Genomic DNA, 18,077 nt, shown 5'->3' with positions numbered 1-18,077 from the left:
ACTGGCACCTTCTTCATTACTGTCCCCTATTTGTGTTTTCTTCTTCATTACTGTCCCCCACTTGTGTCACCTTCTCCTTCATTACTGTCCCCCACTTGTATCATCTTCTTCATTACTGTCCCCTATTTGTGTCATCTTCTCCTTCATTACTGTCCCACACTTGTGGCACCTTCTTCATTACTGCCCCCCCCCCCCCCGTGTCACATTCTCCTTCATTACTGTCCCCCACTTGTGTCACCTTCATTACTGTCCCACCCCGTGTCACCTTCTTCTTTACTGTCCCCCATTTGTGTCACCTTCTTCTTCATTACTGTCCCCCACTTGTGTCACCTTCTCCTTCATTATTGTCCCCCACTTGTGTCACCTTCTTCATTACTGTCCCCTATTTGTGTCACCTTCTCTTTCATTACTGTCCCCCCCCCACTTGTGTCACCTTCTTCATTACTGATCTCCATTTGTGTCACCTTCATTACTGTCCCCCACTTGTGTCACCTTCTTCATTACTGTAACGTGTTTGTGTCACCTTCTCCTTCATTACAGTCCCTCACTTGTGTCACCTTCACCTTCATTACTGTCCCCCCCCCCTTCCCCCCACTGGCACCTTCTTCATTACTGTCCCCTATTTGTGTTATCTTCTTCTTCATTACTGTCCCACACTTGTATCATCTTCTTCATTACTGTCCCCTATTTGTGTCATCTTCTCCTTCATTACTGTCCCACACTTGTGTCACCTTCTTCATTACTGTCCCCCATTTGTGTCACCTTCTTCATTGCTGTCCCCCATTCGTGTCACCTTCTCCTTCATTACTGTCCCCCACTTGTATCGCCTTCTTCATTACTGTCCCCAGCTTGTGTCACCTTCTCCTTCATTACTATCCCATTTGTGTCACCTTCTTCATTACTGTCCCCTATTTGTGCCACCTTCTCCTTCATTACTGTCCCCCACTTGTGTCACCTTCTTCATTACTGTAACGTGTTTGTGTCACCTTCTCCTTCATTACAGTCCCTCACTTGTGTCACCTTCACCTTCATTACTGTCCCCCCCCCCCCTTCCCCCCACTGGCACCTTCTTCATTACTGTCCCCTATTTGTGTTATCTTCTTCTTCATTACTGTCCCACACTTGTATCATCTTCTTCATTACTGTCCCCTATTTGTGTCATCTTCTCCTTCATTACTGTCCCACACTTGTGTCACCTTCTTCATTACTGTCCCCCATTTGTGTCACCTTCTTCATTGCTGTCCCCCATTCGTGTCACCTTCTCCTTCATTACTGTCCCCCACTTGTATCGCCTTCTTCATTACTGTCCCCAGCTTGTGTCACCTTCTCCTTCATTACTATCCCCCCATTTGTGTCACCTTCTTCATTACTGTCCCCTATTTGTGCCACCTTCTCCTTCATTACTGTCCCCCACTTGTGTCACCTTCTTCTTTACTGTCCCCCATTTGTGTCACCTTCTCCTTCATTACTGTCCCCCACTTGTGTCACCTTCTTCACTGTCCCCTATTTGTGTCACCTTCTCCTTCATTACTGTCCCCCACTTGTGTCACCTTTGCCTTCATTACTGTTGCCCCCCATGTCACCTTCTTCATTACTATCCCCCATTAGTGTCACTTTCTCCTTCATTACTGTCCCCCACTTGTGTCACCTTCGCCTTCATTACTGTCCCCCCGTGTCACTTTCTTGATTACTGTCCCCCACTTGAGTCACTTTCTCCTTCATTACTGTCCCCCACTTGTATCAGCTTCTTCATTACTGTCCCCTATTTGTGTCATCTTCTTCATTACTGTCCCCCACTTGTGTCACCTTCATTAGTGCCCCCCATTTGTGTCATCTTCTCCTTCATTACTGTCCCCCACTTGTGCCACCTTCTTCATTACTGTCCCCTACTTGTGTCACCTTCGCCTTCATTACTGCCCCCCGTGTCACCTTCTTCATTACTGTCCCCCACTTGTATCATCTTCTTCATTACGGGCCCCTATTTGTGTAACCTTCTCCTTCATTACTGTCGCCCACTTGTGTCACCTTCGTCCTTCATTCCTGTGCCCCCCCCACCGGTGTCACCTTCTTCATTACTGTCCCCCATTTGTGTCACCTCTTTCATTACTGTCCCCCACTTGTGTAACTTTCATTACTGTCCCCTATTTGTGTCACTTTCTCCTTCATTACTGATCTCCATTTGTGTCACCTTCATTACTGTCCCCCACTTGTGTCACCTTCTTCATTACTGTCCCCTGTTTGTGTCACCTTCTCCTTCATTACTGTCCCTTACTTGTGTCACCTTGACCTTCATTACTGTCCCCCCCCCCCCCCCCCACTGGCACCTTCTTCATTACTGTCCCCTATTTGTGTTATCTTCTTCTTCATTACTGTCCCCCACTTGTGTCACCTTCTCCTTCATTACTGTCCCCCACTTATATCATCTTCTTCATTACTGTCCCCTATTTGTGTCATCTTCTCCTTCATTACTGTCCCACACTTGTGTCACCTTCTTCATTACTGTCCCCCATTTGTGCCACCTTCTTCATTACTGTCCCCCATTCGTGTCACCTTCTCCTTCATTACTGTCCCCCACTTGTATCACCTTCTTCATTACTGTCCCCAGCTTTTGTCACCTTCTCCTTCATTACTATCCCCCCATTTGTGTCACCTTCTTCATTACTGTCCCCTATTTGTGCCACCTTCTCCTTCATTACTGTCCCCCACTTGTGTCACCTTTGCATTCATTACTGTCCCCCCCGTGTCACCTTCTTCTTTACTGTCCCTCATTTGTGTCACCTTCTCCTTCATTACTGTCCCCCACTTGTATCACCTTCTTCATTACTGTCCCCAGTTTGTGTCACCTTCTCCTTCATTACTATCCCCCCATTTGTGTCACCTTCTTCATTATTGTCCCCATTTGTGTCACCTTCTCCTTCATTACTGTCCCCCCCGTGTCACCTTCTTTACTGTCCCCCATTTGTGTCACCTTCTCCTTCATTACTGTCCCCCACTTGTGTCACCTTCTTCATTACTGTCCCCTATTTGAGTCACCTTCTCCTTCATTACTGTCCCCCAACTTGTGTCACCTTTGCCTTCATTACTGTTGCCCCCCATGTCACCTTCTTCATTACTTTCCCCCATTAGTGTCACTTTCTCCTTCATTACTGTCCCCCACTTTTGTCACCTTCGCCTTCATTACTGTCCCCCCCGTGTCACCTTCTTGATTAGTGTCCCCCACTTGAGTCACTTTCTCCTTCATTACTGTCCCCCACTTGTATCAGCTTCTTCATTACTGTCCCCTATTTGTGTCATCTTCTTCATTACTGTCCCCCACTTGTGTCACCTTCATTAGTGCCCCCCATTTGTGTCATCTTCTCCTTCATTACTGTCCCCCACTTGTGCCACCTTCTTCATTATTGTCCCCTACTTGTGTCACTTTCTCCTTCATTACTGCCCCCCTTGTCACCTTCTTCATTACTGTCCCCCACTTGTATCATCTTCTTCATTACGGGCCCCTATTTGTGTCACCTTCTCCTTCATTACTGTCCCCCACTTGTGTCACCTTCGCCTTCATTCCTGTGCCCCCCCACCCGTGTCACCTTCTTCATTACTGTCCCCCATTTGTGTCACCTCTTTCATTACTGTCCCCCACTTGTGTAACTTTCATTACTGTCCCCTATTTGTGTCACTTTCTCCTTCATTACTGTCCCCCACTTGTGTCACCTTCTTCATTACTGTCCCCTATTTGTGTCACCATCTCCTTCATTACTGTCCCCCCCTTGTATCATCTTCTTCATTACTGTCCCCCATTTGTGTCATCTTCTATTTCATTACTGTCCCCCACTTATGTCACTTTCATTATTGTCCCCTATTTGTGTCACCTTCTCCTTCATTACTGTCCCCCACTTGTATCATTTTCTTCATTACTGTCCCTTATTTGTGTCACCTTCTTAATTACTGTCCCCCACTTGTGTCACCTTCTTCATTACTGTCCCCCATTTGTTTCACCTTCTCCTTCATTACTGTTCCCCACTTGTGTCACCTTCTCCTTCATTACTGTCCCCCACTTATGTCACCTTCTTCATTATTATCCCCTACTTGTGTCACCTTCTCCTTCATTACTGTCCCCCCCCATGTCACCTTCTTCATTACTGTCCCACATTTGTGTCACCTTCTTCATTACTGTCCCCCACTTGTATCATCTTCTTCATGACTGGCCCCTATTTTGTCACCTTCTTCTTCATTACTGTCCCCCACTTATGTCACCTTCGCCTTCATTACTGTGCCCCCCGTGTCACCTTCTTCATTACTGTCCCCCACTTGTATCATCTTCTTCATTACGGGCCCCTATTTGTTTCACCTTCTCCTTCATTACTGTCCCCCACTTGTGTCACCTTCGGCTTCATTCCTGTGCCCCCCCCACCCGTGTCACCTTCTTCATTACTGTCCCCCATTTGTGTCACCTCTTTCATTACTGTCCCCACTTGTGTAACTTTCATTACTGTCCCCTACTTGTGTCACCTTCTTCTTCATTACTACCCCCGTGTCACCTTCTTCATTACTGTCCCCCACTTTTATCATCTTCTTCATTACGGGCCCCTATTTGTGTCACCTTCTCCTTCATTACTGTCCCCCACTTGTGTCACCTTCTTCATTACTGTCCCCCATTTGTGTCACCTCCTACTTCATTACTGTCCCCCACTTGTGTCACCTTCATTACTGTCCCCTATTTGTGTCACCTTCTCCTTCATTACTGTCTCCCACTTGTGTCACCTTCATTACTGTCCCCCATTTGTGTCACCACCTTCATTACTGTCCCCCACTTGTGTCACCTTCGCCTTCATTATTGTCCCCCACTTGCATCACCTTCTTAATTACTGTCCCCTATTTGTGTCACCTTCTCCTTCATTACTGTCCCCCTCGTGTCACCTTCTTCATTACTGTACTCCATTTGTGCTACCTTCTCTTTCATTACTGTCCCCCACATGTGTCACCTTCTTCATTACTGTCTCCTCTTTGTGTCACCTTCTCCTTCATTACTGTCCCCCACTTGTGTCACCTTCATTACTGTCCCCTATTTGTATTACCTTCTCCTTTATTACTCTCCCCCACTTGTATCTTCTCCTTCATTACTGTCCCCCACTTATGTCACCTTCATTACTGTGCCCATTTGTGTCACCTACTTCATTACTGTCCCCCACTTGTGTCACCTTCTCCTTCATCACTGTCCCCCACTTTTATCATCTTCTTCATTACTGTCCCCCATTTGAGTCACCTTCTCTTTCATTATTGTCCCCCACTTGTGTCACTTTCATTACTGTCCCCTATTTGTGTCACCTTCTCCTTCATTTCTGTCCCCCACTTGTATCATCTTCATCATTACTGTCCCCTATTTGTGTCAACTTTCTAATTACTGTCCCCCACTTGTTTCACCTTCTTCATTACTGCCCCCATTTGTGTCACCTTCTCCTTCATTAATGTCCCCCACTTGTGTCACCTTCTCCTTCATTACTGTCCCCCACTTATGTCACCTTCTTCATTACTATCCCCTACTTGTGTCACCTTCTCCTTCATAACTGTCCCCCCTCGTGTCACCTTCTTCATTACTGTCCCCCATTTGTGTCACCTTCTTCATTACTGTCCCCCACTTGTATCATCTTCTTCATTACTGGCAACTATTTGTGTCACCTTCGCCTTCATTACTGTGCCCCCCATGTCACCTTCTTCATTACTGTACTCCATTTGTGCTACCTTCTCCTTCATTACTGTCCCCCACGTGTCACCTTCTTCATTACTGTCCCCTATTTGTGTCACCTTCTCCTTCATTACTGTCCCCCACTTGTGTCACCTTCATTACTGTCCCCTATTTGTATCACCTTCTCCTTTATTACTCTCCCCCACTTGTATCTTCTCCTTCATTACTGTCCCCCACTTATGTCACCTTCTTCATTACTGTGCCCATTTGTGTCACCTACTTCATTACTGTCCCCCACTTGTGTCACCTTCTACTTCATTTCTGTCCCCCACTTGTATCATCTTCTTCATTACTGTCCCCCATTTGTGTCACCTTTTCTTTCATTACTGTCCCCCAATTGTGCCACTTTCATTACTGTCCCCTATTTGTGTCACCTTCTCCTTCATTACTGTCCCCCACTTGTATCATCTTCGTCATTACTGTCCCCTATTTGTGTCAACTTCTTAATTACTGTCCCCCACTTGTTTCACCTTCTTCATTACTGTCCCCCATTTGTCACCTTCTCCTTCATTACTGTCTCCCACTTGTGTCACCTTCTCCTTCATTACTGTCCCCCACTTATGTCACCTTCTTCATTACTATCCCCTACTTGTGTCACCTTCTCATTCATAACTGTCCCCCCCCCCGTGTCACCTTCTTCATTTCTGTCACCCATTTGTGTCACCTTCTTAATTACTGTCCCCCACTTGTGTCACCTTCTCCATTATCGTCCCCCACTTGTATCATCTTCTTCATTACTGGCTCCTATTTGTGTCAACTTCTTCTTCATTACTGTCCCCCACTTGTGTCACCTTCGCCTTCATCACTGTGCCTCCCGTGTCACCTTCTTCATTACTGTCCCCCATTTGTGTCACCTTCTCTTTCATTACTGTCCCCCACTTGTGTCACTTTCATTACTGTCCTCCATTTGTGTCACCTTCTCCTTCATTACTGTCCCCCACATGTGTCACCTTCTTCATTACTGTCCCCTATTTGTGTCACCTTCTTCATTACTGTCCCCCTCTTGTGTCACCTTCATTACTATCCCCTACTTGTGTCACCTTCTCCTTCATAACTGTCCCCCCTCGTGTCACCTTCTTCATTACTGTCCCCCATTTTTGTCACCTTCTTCATTACTGTCCCCCACTTCTGTCACCTTCTCCATTATCGTCCCCCACTTGTATCATCTTCTTCATTACTGGAAACTATTTGTGTCACCTTCGCCTTCATTACTGTGTCCCCCATGTTACCTTCTTCATTACTGTACTCCATTTGTGCTACCTTCTCCTTCATTACTGTCCCCCACATGTGTCACCTTCTTCATTACTGTCCCCTATTTGTGTCACCTTTTCCTTCATTACTGTCCCCCACTTGTGTCACCTTCATTACTGCCCCCTATTTGTATCACCTTCTCCTTTATTACTCTCCCCCACTTGTATCTTTTCCTTCATTACTGTCCCCCACTTATGTCACCTTCTTCATTACTGTGCCCATTTGTGTCACCTACTTCATTACTGTCCCCCACTTGTGTCAGCTTCTACTTCATTACTGTCCCCCATTTGTGTCACCTTTTCTTTCATTACTGTCCCCCACTTGTGTCACTTTCATTACTGTCCCCTATTTGTGTCACCTCCTCCATTACTGTCCCCCACTTGTATCACCTTCTTCATTACTGTCCCTTATTTGTATCACCTTCTCCTTCATTACTGTCCCCCACTTGTGTCACCTTCTTCATTACTGTCCCCCACTTGTATCATCTTCTTCATTACTGGCAACTATTTGTGTCACCTTCGCCTTCATTACTGTGTCCCCCATGTTACCTTCTTCATTACTGTACTCCATTTGTGCTACCTTCTCCTTCATTACTGTCCCCCACATGTGTCACCTTCTTCATTACTGTCCCCTATTTGTGTCACCTTTTCCTTCATTACTGTCCCCCACTTGTGTCACCTTCATTACTGCCCCCTATTTGTATCACCTTCTCCTTTATTACTCTCCCCCACTTGTATCTTTTCCTTCATTACTGTCCCCCACTTATGTCACCTTCTTCATTACTGTGCCCATTTGTGTCACCTACTTCATTACTGTCCCCCACTTGTGTCAGCTTCTACTTCATTACTGTCCCCCATTTGTGTCACCTTTTCTTTCATTACTGTCCCCCACTTGTGTCACTTTCATTACTGTCCCCTATTTGTGTCACCTCCTCCATTACTGTCCCCCACTTGTATCACCTTCTTCATTACTGTCCCTTATTTGTATCACCTTCTCCTTCATTACTGTCCCCCACTTGTGTCACCTTCTTCATTACTGTCCCCCATTTGTGTCACCTCCTACTTCATTACTGTCCCCCACTTGTGTCACCTTCATTACTGTCCACTATTTGTGTCACCTTCTCCTTCATTACTGTCTCCCGCTTGTGTCACCTTCATTACTGTCCCCCATTTGTGTCACCACCTTCATTACTGTCCCCCACTTGTGTCACCTTCACCTTCATTATTGTCCCCCACTTGCATCACCTTCTTAATTACTGTCCCCTATTTGTGTCACCTTCTCCTTCATTACTGTCCCCCTCGTGTCACCTTCTTCATTACTGTCCCCTATTTGTGTCACCTTCATTACGGTCTCCCACTTGTATCATCTTCTTCATTACTGTGTCCATTTGTGTCACCTACTTCATTACTGTCCCCCACTTTTGTCACCTTCTCCTTTATTACTCTCCCCCACTTGTGTCATCTTCTCCTTCATTACTGTCCCCCACTTGTGTAACCTTCTTCATTACTGTCTCTTATTTGTGTCACCTTCTTCATTACTGTCCCCAACTTGTGTCACCTTCTCCTTCATTACTGTCCCCACTTGTGTCACCTGCTCATTACTCTCCCCCACCTTTGTCTCCTTTACTGTCCCTTACTTGTGTCACCTTCTTCTGCATTACTGTGCCCCACTTGTGTCACCTTCTTCATTACTGTCCCCCACTTGTGTCACCTTCTCCTTCCATACTGTCCCCCACTTGTGTCACCTTCTTTATTACTGTCCCCCATTTGTGTCACCTTCATTACTGTCCCCCACTTGTGTTACCTTCTCCTTCATACTGTCCCCCACTTGTATCATCTTCTTCATTACTGTCCCCCACTTGTGTCACCTTCTTCATTACCGAATGTGTTATCTTCTTCATTAATGTCCCCCTTTTGTGTCATCTTCTTCTTCATTACTGTCCCCCACTTGTGTCCCCTTCTCCTTCATTACTGTCCCCCATTTGTGTCACCTTCATTACTGTCCCCCACTTGTGTCACCTTCTCCTTAATTATTGTCCCCCACTTGTATCATCTTCTTCATTACTGGCCCCCACTTGTATCACCTTCGCCTTCATTACTGTGCCCCCACCGTGTCACCTTCATTACTGTCCTCCATTTGTGTCACCTTCTCTTTCATTACTGTCCCCCACTTGTGTCACTTTCATTACTGTCCCCTATTTGTGTCACCTCCTCCATTACAGTCCCCCTCTTATATCACCTTCTTCATTACTGTCCCTTATTTGTGTCACCTTCTCCTTCATTACTGTCCCCCACTTGTGTCTCCTTCTTCATTACTGTCGCCCATTTGTGTCACCTCCTACTTCATTACTGTCCCTCACTTGTGACGCTTTCTTCATTACTGTCCCCTATTTGTGTCACCTTCTCTTTCATTACTGTCTCCCACTTGTGTCACCTTCATTACTGTCCCCCATTTGTGTCACCACCTTCATTACTGTCCCCCACTTGTGTCACCTTTGCCTTCATTATTGTCCCCCACTTGTGTCACCTTCTTAATTACTGTCCCCTCTTTGTGTCACCTTCTCCTTCATTACTGTCCCCCACTTGTGTCACCTTCTTCATTACTGTCCCCTATTTGTGTCACCTTCATAACTGTCCCCCACTTGTATCATCTTCTTCATTACTGTCCCCTATTTGTGTCATCTTCTTCATTACTGTCCCCCACTTGTGTCACCGCCTTCATTACTGTCCCCTACTTGTGTCACTTTCTGCTTCATTACTGACCCCCACTTGTATCACCTTCTTCATTACTGTCCCCTATTTGTGTCACCTTCTCCTTTATTACTGTCCCCCACTTGTATCTTCTCCTTCATTACTGTCCCCCACTTATGTCACCTTCTTCATTACTGTCCCCCACTTGTGTCACCTTCTCCTTCATTACTCTCCCCCACTTGTGTCACCTTCTCCTTCATTACTTTTCCCCACTTGTGTCACCTTCTCCTTCAATACTGCCCCCCACTTGTGTCACCTTCTCCTTCATTTCTGTCCCCATTTGTGTCACATTCTCCTTCAATACTGTCCCCCTTCACTTGTGTCACCTTCTTCTTCATTACTGTCCCCCTCCCTCACTTGTCACCTTCTTCATTACAGTCCCCCTCCCCCACTTGTGTCACTCACCTTCTCCTTCATTACTGTATACTATTATTCCATCTGATCCTCACCTTATCCCCTCTCTGGGGCTAAGCTCTGGTCCCTCAGACAGTCGCTCGGGCTAGCTGCGGGCGGGAGGAGAACTCAGACAGTGGTGGATCTGAGCCAGCCAAGGCAGCAGTAGCACGCCCTGCCTTGTATCAACAGTTTAAGCTGGTTGTGGTGGTGGTGTAATGGTGTGGGGGATATTTTCCTGGAACACTTTGGGCCCCTTAGTACTAATTAAGCATCGTTTAAATGTCCCTACCTGAGTATTGTTGCTGACCATGTCCATCCCTTTTTGACTACAGTGTACCCATCTTCTGATGGCTCTTTCCAGCAGGATAATGCACCACGTCACAAAGCTCAAATCATCTCACCACTGGTTTCTTGAACATGAGAATGAGTTTACTGTACTCCAAAGGCCTCCACAGTCACAAGATCTCTATCCAATAGAGCAATGTTTCTCAACTCCAGTCCTCAAGTACCCCAAAACAGGTCATGTTTTCAGGCTTTCCATTATTTTGCACAAGTGATTTGATCAGTTTCACTGCCTTAGTAATTACCACAGCCGTTTCATCTGAGGGAAATCCTGTAAGCATGACCTGTTGGGGGTACTTGAGGACTGGAGTTGAGAAACATTGCAATAAAGCACCTTTGGATATGGTGGAACGGGAGATTGGCATCATGGATGCACAGCCAATAAATCTGCACAAACTGCATGATGCAATCATGTTAATATGGGCCCAAATCTCTAAGGAATGTTTCCAACACCTTGTTGAATCTCTGCCATGAAGAATTAGGGCAGTTCTGAAGGCAAAAGATGATATAGTTATATAGATATCACTATCTGTTAGTATTTTATGAACGGGCCACAATATTGATCCTGCAGTACTTCAGGGAGTTCTCTCTGCCTAAGGCACTAGTCACACTAGTATGACATATGCTCCGACTTTGGGAGAACATGTCACATGTCTTAAATGGTCCGACTTATAAAAAGGTTCCTGTACTACTTTGGTCTGATTTTGGTCCTACTTCATTTTGTAAATTGATAAAAAAAAATAAACAATTAAAATATATATTTTTGAAAGCATTCTAACTTTACAGCATTTCTTCACACCTGTCCAAAACTTTTGCACAGTACTGTATGTCCTAACCACAGCCAAACTGGCTGGCTGCCTAATCCAATTATCAGTCGACTCTGCAGTACAATCTGGGTCCAAAGAACATTGGAGTTGATGCTCTGTCTAGATGTCTGAGATTGGTTTCTGTTAACGAAGACAGTGAATGGGTAGAGCGCCCTGGTGCAGTCATTGGGGCTCTGTGTGCCTTGGTTGCAATAGTTGAAGATCATGTAGCCTTTTCTGAAATGCAGCTGATAAGGGAGTTGGACCAGAAGCTGTGACAGACCTGTTCCCCTACCCTGCAGCATTGGGGTCGTTTTTAGAACTGCTCTATATCTCAACAGAAGATGATCAGGTGTCAAAAGGCTGACCCCCTAATTGGACCTCTGTATAGGGCAGTGCATGCTAAAGACCAAGAGATGTTAAGGAAGACTCTACCTACTGTCTATAGTCAGTTCCTAAGAGATTGGGAGAAATTTAAGATAGACAAAAGACTGCTATTTTGTGTGGTGTTGTATCATGACCGATCCGATCGATGACATCTGGTTCTCCCATATTAAAGTTCTTATGATACAGCACTGGAGTCAAACTATACTCATAACAAAAAAAAAAAAAAAATCAATAAAGTCTTGTGATCTTAAATTCTGTGACAGTCCCAAATTTTGTGTCAAATCTTGTACTTCATACCAATCTTCTGTGATAAATCACCACCTGCTCCACACTCCATCACCACAAACTGCTCACCTGGGGTATTAATAATTTTTGGTTTGGTTACGCAAAAGATTTTGTTTTTCACAACTGGTTCTGCCATATTGTTTCCAAAAGATGGTCTTCAGATGTCTGTATGATTGCCATGGCCACCTGGGACCTGAGAAAACATATGGCCTAGTTCAAGACCATTTCTATTGGCCCAAATAATGGAATCTATAAAAAAAAAATGGTGCCACATCCCCATAAGAAGTTTAAAAAAAGAAAAATTGTTTATATCAAATAAATAGTGTTTTTAGACATATGATGTACCTCAAAAGTCCCATGCTAGTGTATTTTTCTATTGGTTTAAGATGAGAGAATCCATGACTGGTCTATAAGTTTTTTTTTTTTTTTTATCATGCTTATTCCACAAAAATGTATGCAAGGAAACAATAAACATAAAAGATTACAATCATTTCATTTGTAAATATACATATACAAGAAGAAAACAAAAAAAAAAAGACCAACAAGACAAACCAATAACAAACATACACCTCTAAATTGATTTCCAGTTCCATTTATATTGTACAATTCTCAACTTCTTAATTTGTTATAGATCGATCTCCTCACCCCTATCTGCCCCCCCCCTCCTCCGTCTCACCAACCCCTCCACATGAACATCGTACAATAAGTTACTCGAGTCAAGCCAATAGTACCATATTTTATTACATTTTTGAGGGACCTCTCTATGTTTCTGTGCTGGTCTTTCTTTTCTTAATATATAATTTATTTTGTTACCCCATTGTTTATGGGTTGGTGGGGTATTGGCAATCCACTTTTGTAAAATTAGTTTACGAGCTAGATAGAGAGATCTAGTCCACATTGTATACATCTCTACAGGTAGAACTCCATCTGGAATTATTCCCAATAGTGCTAGTTTAGGGGTATTTGTTATTTCTGTCTGAGATATTGTATTCAAGGTCAGGAACACTTTCTCCCAATATCTACGGAGCTTGGGACAGCGCCAAAGCATATGAATAAGGGAGCCATTGGATACAGAACATCGCAGACATAAAGGCGTTGTGTATTTTCCCCAAGCATATAATTTTTGTGGGGTATAGTGAATTCTGTGTAGAATAAAAAGCTGGGTCAATTGCTGAGATGGTGAAATAGATACCTCAGGTAAGATCTCCATAGCTCCTATCCATTCTTCTTCATTAAGATCCATCAGGTCTTTTTGCCAATGAATGAGACTCTTAGCCTGACCATCTGCCTTCTCTGCATTTAATAGAATATGGTAGGGGGGCATGGAAGCAATGGAAGAGTGAGGACGCTCACCTCAGAGCTCTGTGTGGGGAAGCCCTAAGAACAGCCCGACGAGCTGACAGAGAGAGCCGGAATTTATGCCAGGGGACCGTAAACACTCGCTGAACTTGGGGGTACAGAAGGGTTCTGAAATAACCCACTATTTTCTCCGGCAGCACGCTGCGTCTTCCCCCGCTGCCTTAGCCAAGATGGCGCCGCCACAAGTCCCTCCGACGAGCGCCACTGCCTCTTTTAAAAAGAGCACTCAGCCGGGAGCTATTGCAAGCGGCGATCGGTCCACTCGAGAGGACAGGTTAGCCTCTCCCATACTGTCCCCTGTGATACAGAGTTCAGACATACAACTCAGCTCTGGTCATACAGGGGAGACAGGCAGCAATGCTGAGGGCTCCATCAGGGACATTGTGGCAGGTCTGCCCACCAGGCAAGATCTGCAGGAAATGGCGGCATCCATAGTAAATGCACTTTCCAGGGAATTACATGACCTGCGCCAGCAAGTGGATACAGTGGAAGAGAGGGTCACTGTTTTGGAATCCTCCACCTCCACCACCGATGCCCATATCACCCCCCTTGAGATGGAACAGCGTGCCTTCCGCCGCCATCTTGTGGAGGTACAATTAAAGCTAGACGACGGTGAGAACAGGAGCAGACGCAACAATTTGCGCCTCCGCGGCATCCCTGAAGCTACCAGGGCCCGGATCTGCATGCCACGGTGGTGACCATCCTGAACCAGGTTCTTGGAAAACCGCCAGCCTCAGAACTGGAGCTAGATAGGGTCCACCGTATACCAGGATCCAGAGCACCTTCCACAGCGTCACAGGATCCTGCTGCAGTGGACCTTCCACGAGATGTCCTGTGCAGGGTGCATTTCTTCACCATAAAGGAAGAGATCCTGCGCCTGGCCTGGGAACGAGGCCCAATCAACTTTGATGGTGCGCTGATCCGGATTTATCCTGACATCTCCAGACAAACGAGAGCCATGCGTGGGCTTCTGAGACCCCTTCTCGAGGTAATCCGTGAAGCAGAAGCCACTTACCGCTGGGGTCACCCCTTTCATCTAATTGTGCGGAGGCGGGGTGCTGAGTTTTACCTTCGCTCACCAGACCAACTCTCAGACCTGTTCAGCTTCATAGACTAGCCTGCTTTGAGTGTCCCCAATTGGTTTGACTATCTGCTGTCTCAAGAGGCTCTTGGCCCACCTTTGCCCAGGCCGCAATGAATCCGCCGACCCCGTTCACGAGCTACAAGCCGGGAGACTGTCAGACCTCATCCGAGGTCCTCTGAATCCTAACTCTCTTCCATATCCCGGGGACTGGTAAGACATGATCAGCTTCCTGGGTATCCCAAGCATCTGAATCCCACCTTGCCACTTTTTATTGCGAACTGCCTTGATGGGCGACCTTTTGGGCCCTTGTTGATTATCTTACGCAGTACACCCCAAAGACTGCTGGCTCATGGGGAACCCTCCTAATCACATCTGGGGAACGTAGGTTGTCAACTAGGTGTATGTTTATCTGCTATGTGAGATTTTGGGCCATGACAGATACTGGGCTGCCCTGGCCTGTGCGCCACCTCCCCCCTGCAGGCTCCCTATTAGTGACCAGTGGGGGTGACGGTTGCAGCGGGGGGGTCTGCAGATGGGTAATAGGCCCCTACACCTTCGGCCACTCTCACCTTATCAATTACATCCCCTGACTATGTCGATTCTCCAGCACCAGATAGGCGCCCTGGGGGCCCTGTTTTTTGTTTAATGTTTATATTGCATGTCTCTCGGGATGACTATAAGACCTTTTGCCCCCTCCAGTTTTTCTCAATATCCCTGCAAGTGGCTATTTTTATGGGGGGGGGGACAGTGGCCTGTCTGCCGGCTCTCACAGGGTTGCAGAAGTCATAGGTGGTATGCTATGTTATTTTATGTTATTTTATTTTGTCTTATTTTATCTGATTTGCGTGCACTGTTTTTGCCTTTTGCAACATGTTTTAATACCCTCCGTTTCAAATGCATAGACCCTCGGTCCTGGTGCTCTGGGTTATGCTGCGGGATGCTTGGGTAGGTCCTGACTCCTAACATTTGTCTTGGGTTTGCTGCTGTACCTGAGCCTCTCGGGGACACCACCACCGTATGGTCGTGGCAGACAGTGTTCTGCTGTTATGCTTCAGTTACTGATTGCTAAGTTGATATGTTATGTTGGCTCTCATACTAGACGCATTGCGATTCTCTGTGGCTTCATCCCACACATCTCCATTCATATTGTCTATTCTAACTACTGCCTTAACTCTGCTCGATTTTGATTAGACCTTAACGCTCCTTCCACCCCCCATTAGGGCGGACCCCTGTGTGGACACTCCGAGTGCTCAACAGGGGTCCATAGTAAGTCTACGACAGGAACCGTTCACTCCCCTACCCCCTCCCTCCCCCCTTCCCTTCCTCTCTTGCTCCCCCCTCCTTTCTCCTCTTTTTCTTTTTCCTCTCCCCCCACTTACTCTTTGCTTGTCCTTGTTCTTCCCTTTTCTGCTTTCACCCCCTTTTCTCTCTCTCTTGTTTTTATTTCCTCTTGCTACTGGCCTCTGCCTAGGGGGAACTTTTTGTTTGGGAATTTCCCATGCATCTATTGGCGTTCATTTCCACGCCAGACGATATAATGGGTCTCCTCAAGATCACCTCTCTCAATGTGCGCGGCCTCAATATACCGGAAAAGCGATCGCAACTTTTAGCTAACCTGCGCAGGGGCAAAACTCACGTAGCTTTCCTTCAGGAAATGCACTTTTGTGCTGATAACATTCCTAAATTGACCAACGGGACTTTTCCACTGGCATACCACAGTGTCTCACCGATCTCCAAATCGAAAGGGGTCAGCATCCTACTAGCCAGGTCGATACCTTGGGTGTTCGGGGCACAGCGGGCAGACACGCAGGGTCGTTTTCTCCTCTTAAAGGGAAGGGTGTTTGATGTGCAGGTCACTTTCGCAAATGTTTACTTCCCCAATGTAGACCATCCACAGTTCCTGCGTAAGCTCCTCTCTGAGCTCCTGGAGTTTTCGGAGGGGATGCTTATTTTTGGTGGAGATCTTAATGTCGCCATAGACCTGGCCCTCGACATCTCACGCGGAGCCTCCCATCTGTCCTTTTCTCGTTTAAAACGCCTGAAGGCAGATCTTCATACCCTACAGTTAGTGGACCCTTGGCGGTTGCTTCATACGCAGGACCGGGACTATACTTTCTATTCCCAGGTATACCACACTTACTCACGGTTAGACTATCTGCTGTTGTCACATAAAGACCTAACCAGAGTGGTTTCTACGTCCATTGATGTTATATCTTTCTCAGATCATGCGCCAGTCCACTTGACACTCCAGCTGGGGCCAGTGACTCGGTCCCCCCCATCAAGGAGAGTAAATAAAGCCCTGCTTCAGTCGGAGGAAACCCGCTCCGAGATACTAAAAGCACTATGGGAGTATTTCTCCATTAATGAGGGGTCTGTACCTAACCCCCTTGTGGTTTGGGAGGCCCACAAGATGGTTGTCAGGGGCGCACTGATTAAAATAGGAGCCCGTCTTAAACATGACAGAACCCAACGCGCGGAGGAACTCCTCGCCTTGATCCGCAGCCTGGAGTGCGCACACAAGGCTAGTCTTGCTCGTGCAACTTTTCAGGACCTTCTCAAGGCGCGTGAGGAACTCTGTACGCTTCTGTTCCACAAAATGAAACAGAAGTAGGCGTGGGCGTGCCGTACTATGTATGAATTTTCGAATAAACCCGGGTCACTGTTGGCTAGGGCTTTGCAAGGCCCTCGCACGAAAACTTATATTCCCCACATCCTGACCTCTAATGGACAAAAGCTAAATACCTCTTCAGATATAGCAAAGGAGTTCCGTTCTTTTTACGCAGGTCTTTATAATCTAGACAGACCCCTATCTGTGGGCTCCCCGGCAGAAGATAGACATACCCCTCAGTCCTACATAGCTGCCTTGGGCATGCCATCGCTTCCCAGTATTGTACGGGAGGAGCTGGAAGAACCCATAACAGTTGCAGAACTGGGAGCGGCACTGGCCTCTTCTAAACCAAAAAAGGCCCCTGGCCCTGACGGCCTAACTCCGGCATACTATAAAACTTTTTTCGACACATTGTCACAAACCTTGGTTTCTGCCCTCAATACCATTATGGAGGGAAACTCATTCCCAGTTGATACCTTAAGGGCTTATATTTCCCTCATCCCAAAAGAGGGGAAAGACCCGCTGCAGTGTGGGAGTTATCGCCCGATTGCACTTCTGAATACGGATCTAAAACTCTTTGCCAAAATCCTGACCAACAGACTACTCCCTCACATACCAAGTCTTATTCATCGAGACCAGGCAGGTTTTGTGCCGCTACGGGAGCCAAGGGATAACGCCATCCGAGTTGTGAATTTGATCCATGCAGCAAGGACTTCTAAACGGACTCTTCTCCTGCTGTCTACCGACGCGGAGAAGGCCTTTGATCGTGTAGATTGGTCCTTTATACAAGCTACAGAACACATAGGCCTTCGATCGTCCATGGTAAAGTGGATACTGTCCCTCTATACATACCCCACTGCAACGGTCAAAGTTAACGAGACGAGGTCGGACTTCTTTAGCATCCGAAATGGCACACAACAGGGCTGCCCCGTTTCCCCTAATCTTTATCTTGTCACTAGAGCCCCTCCTGTGCAGGATAAGAGCGAATTCGGGCATTGGAGGCTACCCAAACCTAGGGGATCCCACAAGGTGGCCGCCATTGCGGACGACCTTATCTTCTTTCTGACAGAAC

This window comes from Aquarana catesbeiana, linkage group LG02 (genome assembly GCF_042186555.1).
Source record: "Aquarana catesbeiana isolate 2022-GZ linkage group LG02, ASM4218655v1, whole genome shotgun sequence".
Lineage (NCBI taxonomy): Eukaryota > Metazoa > Chordata > Amphibia > Anura > Ranidae > Aquarana > Aquarana catesbeiana.
The sequence above is the reverse complement of the archived record's forward strand: the minus strand, read 5'-3'. Positions refer to the sequence as shown.